The sequence below is a fragment of the Dendrobates tinctorius genome, unplaced genomic scaffold (genome assembly GCF_039654945.1).
Source record: "Dendrobates tinctorius isolate UK_male_01 unplaced genomic scaffold, ASM3965494v1 ptg000265l, whole genome shotgun sequence".
Lineage (NCBI taxonomy): Eukaryota > Metazoa > Chordata > Amphibia > Anura > Dendrobatidae > Dendrobates > Dendrobates tinctorius.
Genome location: NW_027361932.1, coordinates 13,587,028 through 13,596,623, shown reverse-complemented (window position 1 = coordinate 13,596,623; position 9,596 = coordinate 13,587,028).

Genomic DNA, 9,596 nt, shown 5'->3' with positions numbered 1-9,596 from the left:
CTATGGCGGCTCATTTTTTGCGGGACAAGTTGACGCTTTCAGCGATACCATGTTAATTTATATCCGTCTTTTTGATCGCGTGTTATTCCACTTTTAGTTCGGCGGTATGATAAAGCATTTTTTTTGCCTTTTTTTAACGGGTTCACTAAAGGGGTTAACTAGTGGGACAGTTTCATAGAGTGGGTCACTACAGACGCAGCGATGCTAAATTCATGTACTTTTGTTTTTTTATTTTTTACATAAAGAAACGTATTTTTTGAACAATATTTTTTAGGAATTTTTAAAAAATTTTTACTTTTTTTTCTTAACTTTGTTCCAAGGTTTGCAGAGAACTGTGTCAGATCGTCGATCTGACAGGCAATGCAGGAGGCTTGCCAATGCCTGCTCTCAGCAGGCACTGACCAGCCACCTCCCTGCAGGACCCCGCGGCCATCTTGGATCCGGGGACCTGCAGGGGGGAGGCCCTTGGAACAACGCGATCACATCGCGTTGTTCTGAGGGTCTCAGGGAAGCACCCAGGGAGCTTCCTTCCTGACGATGCTTCCCTATGTCACCAGAATGGTGCGATCATGTTTGAGCGCGGATAATCGCGTATGACGTACTATCCCGTCCATGTTGATACAGGAAAGATGTATATCTTTGTACCGTGTTATCCAGTAGATAGAAAAATATTCAAAATTGAGAGTCCTCAGTGGTTGATACCTTTTAATGGATAACTGAAAAGATGGTAACAAATTGCAAGCTTTCGAGACTACTCAGGTCTCTTCATCAGGCTTGACTAATACAAAATCTGAAGAATCACATATTTATACACAACACAGCACAGAAAAAATGCAATAGATAAGACAAGTGATGTGAAGCAGAACCATCATTATGGGGGAGTGATAGACAGTTATGGCCATAAATATTGGACCAGTTCATAAATAAGGAGTGAAAGTTTTATTGTCCTCTGATTGGGGTCTGGTTCTGTGTTGTGATGCCCCCACAAGGTCTCAGGAGCAAATTCCTTAAGGCCGGTTTCACATTAGCGCTTTTTAAGCGCACGCACGGCCGGGGGTAGCTCCGCCCCCGAGCCGGCTCTCTGCCCGGCGTGCCCGCCCCTTGCTTGTAGCGCCGCCTACTAGCGGACAGCGGCGCCTGCGATCGGCGCACCCTATCTTTAGCATAGGGTGCGCAGATCGTGCGCAGGCCGTGCGCTAGTTGCGCTTTGACCTGCGCTGCGCACTTTTGACGGTGCGCCGTGCGTGCCAAAATCCGAAAAGTTTGATTTTGGCGCGCACGGCGCACCGTCAAAAGTGCGCAGCGCAGGTCAAAGCGCAACTAGCGCACGGCCTGCGCACGATCTGCGCACCCTATGCTAAAGATAGGGTGCGCCGATCGCAGGCGCCGCTGTCCGCTAGTAGGCGGCGCTACAAGCAAGGGGCGGGCACGCCGGGCAGAGAGCCGGCTCGGGGGCGGAGCTACACCCGGCCGTGCGTGCGCTTAAAAAGCGCTAATGTGAAACCGGCCTAATTGATGTAAAAATATTCACAATTGAGAGTCCTCAGTGGTTGATACCTTTTAATGGCCAACTACCATCTTTTCAGTTAGCCATTAAAAGGTATCAACCGAGGACTCTCAATTCTGAATATTTTTCTATCTACTAACACGGTACAAAAGATATACATCTTTCCTGTATCTTAATTGATGTAAAAAGACATAAATTCATGCGACACATTCATTCCAGCACTGAGTTTGTCAAAGGTCGTCATGAGTTTGTACTCACAGACTCTTCTGTCTCTGAGATGTGAAGTTACTTTTCAATACAAGTAATTTCATGTCCATGGTGCTGTGATCAGGCATACAAAAACGTTTTGCCACAGGTAGATCCACTCTTTTTTCTTATTGCGTGGCGATGAGAATTCATCCTTGTTCTAAGCTTTTTCCCTGTCTCCCCCACATACAGACCTCCACTTGGACATTTTCTGTGCATAAATATGTGATTCTTCAGATTTTGTATTAGTCAATGCCTGATGAAGAGTAGTCTCGAAAGCTTGCAATTTGTTACCATCTTTTCAGTTAGCCATTAAAAGGTATCAACCACTGAGGACTCTCAATTCTGAATATTTTTCTATCCCGTCCATGGGCATTAAGGCTCAGGGCACATGGACGGGATAGTACGTCATATGTCAGAAAGGGGTTAAAGCTATGAAACTGGCAATTGATTTAAGAAATAAAATCATATCCAATAAGCAGAAAAGGGGGAATGCTTCCTATTAGAGATGAGCGACTTTGCCTTTTTTCGGGTCGAGTCGGGTTTCATGAAACCCGACTTTCGCAAAAGTCGGGTCGAACGAAATCGGCCGACTATAGGGAAAAGTCGGAGGCCGACTGAAACACGAAACCCAATGCAAGTCAATGGGGTAGCAAAGTCGGCAGGAAGTGGAAGACAGTAAACACACCTACAGTGCCCATTTCAATGCCAAAAACATCAATTCTTATAACTGAAGCTTGTCAACCTTAATTTACTTTCTAATAATAGTTACGCATTGAAAACTGGGGGTTATTTGGCTAAAGTTGTGGGGGGGTTGGGCTGGCTCCAGGTTGTCAGTGTGCCCCTTTAACACATACAACTCATGATGCTCCGATATGCCACAGAAATATAGGTATAGTACAATGACACATACTTCACTGCTTACATGACTGATCTATTTTAAATTGTACAATAGCTCAAAAATAGGACAGTATATTACTCCATACAGTGTTATGGCCACCACATTGTGCGCCATACAGAATAATGAGCCCCATATATTTCTCCATACCAAATAATTAGTCACATATAATGTTCCATTCAGTATCTTATGAGCTCCACATAATGCTCCATATATAATGGGTCCCATTTGTAATGCTCCAGTGTATAATGTGCCCCTTAGATGCTGCTCCAGTGTCTGATCTGCCCCATTTACATTGCTCCAGTACATGATGGGCCTCATGGATTCATGGATGACGCTCCAGTATCTCATGGCCTCCAATAATGCTCCATATATAATGGGCCCCATTTGTAATGCTCCAGTGTATAATGTGCCCCTTAGATGCTGCTCCAGTGTCTGATCTGCCCCATTTACATTGCTCCAGTACATCATGGGCCTCATGGATGATGCTCCAGTGTATCATGGGCTCTAATAATACTCCATATATAATGGGCCCCATTTGTAATACTCCAGTGTATAATGTGCCCCGATCCTGCTCCAGTGTCTGATCAGCCCCATTTACATTGCTCCAGTACATGATAGGCCTCATGGATGATGCTTCAGTGTATGATGGGTTCTAATAATGCTCCACATATAATGGGCCCCATTTGTAATGCTCCAGTGTATAATGTGCCCCTTAGATGCTGCTCCAGTGTCTGATCTGCCCCATTTACATTTCTCCAGTACATGATGGGCCTCATGGATTCGTGGATGATGCTCCAGTGTCTGATGGGCTCCAATAATGCTCCATATATAATGGGCCCCATTTGTAATGCTCCAGTGTATAATGTGCCCCTTAGATGCTGCTCGTGTCTGATCTGCCCCATTTACATTGCTCCAGTATATGATGGACCTCATGGATTCATGGATGATGCTCCAGTGACTGATGGGCTCCAATAATGCTCCATATATAATGGGCCCCATTTGTAATGCTCCAGTGTATAATGTGCCCATTAGATGCTGCTCCAGTGTCTGATCTGCCCCATTTACATTGCTCCAGTACATCATGGGCCTCATGGATGATGCTCCAGTGTATCATGGGCTCTAATAATGCTCCATATATAATGGGCCCCATTTGTAATGCTCCAGTGTATAATGTGCCCATTAGATGCTGCTCCAGTGTCTGATCTGCCCCATTTACATTGCTCCAGTACATGATGGGCCTTATGGATTCATGGATGATGCTCCAGTGTCTGATGGGCTCCAATAATGCTCCATATATAATGGTCCCCATTTGTAATGCTCCAGTGTATAATGTGCCCCTTAGATGCTGCTCCAGTGTCTGATCAGCCCCATTTACATTGCTCCAGTACATGATGGGCCTCATGGATGATGCTTCAGTGTATGATGGGTTCTAATAATGCTCCACATATAATGGGCCCCATTTGTAATGCTCCAGTGTATAATGTGCCCCTTAGATGCTGCTCGTGTCTGATCTGCCCCATTTACATTGCTCCAGTATATGATGGGCCTCATGGATTCATGGATGATGCTCCAGTGACTGATGGGCCCCATTTGTAATGCTCCAGTGTATAATGTGCCCCTTAGATGCTGCTCCAGTGTCTGATCTGCCCCATTTACATTGCTTCAGTACATCAGGGGCCTCATGGATGATGCTCCAGTGTATCATGGGCTCTAATAATGCTCCATATATACTGGTCCCCATTTGTAATGCTCCAGTGTATAATGTGCCCATTAGATGCTGCTCCAGTGTCTGATCTGCCCCATTTACATTGCTCCAGTACATGATGGGCCTCATGGATTCATGGATGATGCTCCAGTGTCTGATGGGCTCCAATAATGCTCCATATATAATGGGCCCCATTTGTAATGCTCCAGTGTATAATGTGCCCATTAGATGCTGCTCCAGTGTCTGATCTCCCCCATTTACATTGCTCCAGTACATGATGGGCCTCATGGATTCTGTAGTATTCTGCTACAGATGGAACTGGATAAGTTGGGACCTTGGGCCGAAAGGTGGCAGATGCAGTTTAACAATGATAAATGTAAGGTTATACACATGGGAAGAAGGATATATCACCAGTAGGCCTCATACTCACTGGCGATAAATTCGGACGATTGCAATCCGATTTTTAATCGGATTGCACTCTGACCCATGTTAGTGAATGGGTGACATCTCACTTGCGATTTTTTTCTCAGCCAAAATCGGTCTGAGAAAAAAATCACAGCATGCTGCGATTTGCAGTGATTTTCGCCAATAGAAGTCAATGGGTGCGATTAAAAAAACGGACCAAAAATGGACCATCCATTTTCCATCCGTTTTTTAACGGATACATCACCATTCTGTGGTATAGAACACTGTAAATGGTCCTGTAAATGACTGTAGAAAAAGAGTTGCTGGGGAAAAAAACGGATGAAAAACGGATGGAAAAATAAAAAATCGCATAGAAATCGCATGACACTGGCATAACACTCCACCCTTTTTTCCAGTCCAGAAATCGGACCGTTTTTGTAATCGCCAATGGGTATGAGGCCTTACACACTGAACGGTAAACCACTGGGTAAATCTGACATGGAGAAGGACTTGGGGATCCTAGTTAATGATAAACTTACCTGGAGCAGCCAGTGCCAGGCAGTGGCTGCCAAGGCAAACAGGATCATGGGGTGCATTAAAAGAGGTCTGAATACACATGATGAGAGCATTATACTGCCTCTGTACAAATCTCTGGTTAGACCGCACATGGAGTACTGTGTACAGTTTTGGGCACCGATGCTCAGGATGGATATAATGGAACTAAAGCGAGTACAATGGAGGGCAACAAAATTAATAAAGGGGATGAGGGAACTACAATACCCAGAGAGATTAGCAAAATTAGGATTATTTAGTCTAGAAAAAAGACGACTGAGGGGCGATCTAATAACCATGTATAAGTATATAAGGGGACAATACAAATATCTCTCCGAGGATCTGTTTATACCAAGGAAGGTGACGGTCACAAGGGGGCATTCTCTACGTCTGGAGGAGAAAAGGTTTTTCCACCAACATAGAAGAGGATTCTTTACTGTTAGGTCAGTGAGAATCTGGAATTCCCTGCCTGAGGAGGTGGTGATGGCGAACTCAGTCGAAGGGTTCAAGACAGGCCTGGATGTCTTCCTGGAGCGTAACAATATTGTATCTTACAGTCATTGTTAGGTTCTTTAGAAGGACGTAGATCTGGGGATTTATTCTGACAGAATTTTATAGGCTGAACTGGATGGACTAATGTCTTTTTTCGGCCTTACTATGTTACTATGGATGATGCTCCAGTGTCTGATGGGCTCCAATAATGCTCCATATATAATGGGCCCCATTTGTAATGCTCCAGTGTATAATGTGCCCCTTAGATGCTGCTCCAGTGTGTGATCTGCCCCATTTACATTGCTCCTGTACATGATGGGCCCTATTTTTAATTAACCCAGGCATGGTATGTGAAAAGAGCTCCATGGAGTAATCTGAGGTGTGTGCTTCCACATCCTTCACTTTTGGTGTGGGTGAAGGACACAAGGATAGGGGTTGCTCCTGACCAGAAGCCTGCAGTTACGACTCAGTGCTTGCATTTTTTACAACTTCAGAATAGGAGATCGAGCTGGAGGCTGTTTCAGCAATGCAAGCCACAAACAGTTCCTGATACTCCGGCATTAAAAGCAGTCTACCTACTCCCAGAAAAGGAGCCTTACAGGCCTTCTAGAGCTACACCATGACGGTGGCTCAACACCTCCTGCCTTAGCTGCTATTGTGTTTTTGGCACTACCAGCAGATGCACCACCACCACCATCAGTACCAGGTGGCCCTCCACGCGCACATCCGCATCCTCTTCCACCATACTTCATGTTTTTGAAAATGGACCCAAAATACCAGCAGATATATGGTACCATAACTACATCTTAACCATCATTGATCAATACACCAAATTTCGAGTGGCCGTCCCTGTGAAGGATTTAACTGCCCAGACTACACAGCGGTGGAGCAGGGAGAGGTAAGTATTGCAACTTGCAAGTGCTGTGGCCATGAACAAGCAGGGGGGGGGCAAAATCATGGTCGACAGTACTGGCACAGGGCCCCTCATAGTACGCTGGTGTGTCTGACGGCGAGTGGGCCCTCCCACCATCTGAGACACTGTATTGTACTATGAGGGGCCCTGTGCCATTGCCGGCGGCCATCAGTGGGCCCATCCACCTATTCAGAGCAACGGCACTTGCCGGGGTGCGCCAGGTCTTGACCCCAGCTGTTGGGGGAGAGGTGGGCAGCCCAATTAGGGAGGTTTAAAAATTGGCATATGTAGATGTGTTAGCTGGACATTCAGCTGCTGCAAAAGGCATAACAGGGAAAGTCTGAGGAAGAGAAAGAAGAGGAAGTGTGCTTAATGGTGGTGGTGGGTCTTACAGTGGGGGTGGCGATGGAGCGTTGTTGGCTACCTTCAGTCGGAACAGGTGCACATGTGCTGCCTGAGGTTTTGTAGCGCGTCCACGCTTGCAAGTGCATGTTGATTAAATGTCTAAGCATGCAACTGGTATTCAAATTTCTGAGTTGTTTACCTCGGCTAAAGGTCCTTCCGCACTTCTTACAGGTAACCTTTGCCTCATCAGTAGGATTTTGGACAAAGAAGTGCCACACTGCACTCTTCCTACTATGGTAAACATTTTCTGACCTTGCACGCTGTGCTAAGTTGACCGTCTGGTCAAGCTGTCCTGCAACTCTTTTAGTTTTTGTTCCACGTTTTAGGACAGCTATGGGCCTGCTGGATAACCGCTGCTGCGATGTCAATGCCTTCTGCGGATCCTTCTCCTTATCTGAACTATTGCTAGCGCCATCCTCCTCCCCCAATGGATGCCAATCCGGGTCCAGAAATGGGTCATCCATCACCTCCTCTTCAAAATCATCTGCACCTTCCTCTGTGTCACCGTGTAAGGTGGTATGGTATGCGGGAAGGGGCACCTGGGTTTCATCAGGGTCAGATTCTGGCTCAATAAACTGCGAGGGCAATGTAGTGCTGTGGGTCAATGTACCAGCAGAATCATCTAGCAGTGGCTGTGCATCAGTGCAGTCCATGTAAGATTCATCTTGGACTGGGGAATTCAGGATTTGACTGGATAACCCAGGCATGGTATGTGAAAAGAGCTCCATAGAGTAATCTGCAGTGTGGGCTGCCGCATCCTTAACTTTTGGTGGGGGTGAAGGACACAAGGAAAGGGGTTTTTTAAGACCAGAACTCTGCACTGACGACTCCGTGCTTGCAGGTTTCGACCGTTCAGAAGGAGGCAATAGAGCTGGTGGCTGTTTCGGCAATGTACGCCAAAACCTGTTCCTGATGCTCCAGCTTTAAAAGCGGTTTTCCTACTCCAAGAAAAGGCAACCTTACAGGCCTTCTTGGGCCAGAGGATGACGCAGGCTCAACACCTCCTGCCTTAGCTGCTATTGTGCTTTTGCCAGAACCAGCCGATGCACTACCATCATCAGTACCAGCCATGCCCCCCTGCCCACTTCTGCGGCCTGTTCCACCATACTTCCTCATGTTTGGGAAAATGTAACCAAAATACCAGCAGAGAAATGGTACTGTATGAGAAGCGTCCAGCTGTGTAAGGTGTATTAAACAAATTAAATCTACGTATATATTATGTTAGTCACAGACGCTCTCACAGCATGTATTGGACCGTAATACAACAAGCAGATAAACGGAACTGTTTGAAAAATGGACACGACTAAGGTGTAGGTGTGGAAAAACGGACAAACTCCTCGTTTTTTTTCTCAGAGTCTCACACAGGTAGCTTCTATTTGTCCGTGCTAGAAGGCGGTACACGGTAGTGTGTGAGGAGCATACACCACTGCACGGTGTGTATGTAAAACTGTCAAGCTGCGTGTATTTTTTATACGGACTAACACACGCTGTCTGTCTAGTTGTTACCGCAATCAAACAGCAGATATACGAAACGGTTAGAAAAACGGACACGACTCTAAGGTGTAGGTGTGGAAAAACAGACAAACTCCTCATTTTTTTTTTCCAGAGTCACACCCAGGTAGCTTCTATTTGTCTGTGATACCAGCCGGAATACACGGTAGTGTGTGAGGAGCGTACACCGCTAGACGGTGTCTGTAAGGAAAATTGTCAAGCTCCGTATATTTGTATACAGACTGACACACGCTGCCTGTCTAGTTTTGACTTTAATCAAACAGCAGATATACAAAACTGTTTGAAAAACGGACACAACTCTAAGGTGTAGGTCTGGAAAAATGGACAAACTCCTCGGCTTTTTCTTCCAGAGTCACACCCAGATAGCTTCTATTTGTCCGTGATACCAGCCGGAATACACGGTAGTGTGTGAGGAGCGTACACCACTAGACGATGTGTGAAAAAATGAACGCTCAGTAACTCACCATGACAAAATAAAATTTGGAGTGCTTTAAAAGTGTGCACACAGCAATGCAGCTAGCAGGTAGCCTTAAAAGGCAGCCTAACCACCAACGCTGCTGCACACAACAAAAATCCTCCCCTTTCACTGCACACTAACTGTACAGTGAAAAGCGCCATCAGCAGAAGGCTCCCTGTTCAGAATCATCATCTCTCTATTGTAAGATCTGCAGAAGATGGCGGTCGGCGTCCACAGCCTTTTATACCCTCTGTGACGCCACACAAAGCCAGCCAATCACTTCAATGCCCTTCTCTAAGATGGTGCTGACCGCTGCCTGTCATCCCATTGCTCACAGTGTGCGTCCCATCATTGGCTGAAAAAAGGCGCTGGAAGCATCATTTGAAATGCGACTTTGGCGCTCGGGTCGCCGACATCATGGCCGACCTCACGCTATGGTCGGGTTTTGTTTCATGAATCCAGACTTTGGTGAAAGTCGGCGATTTTTGAAATTGAACGACC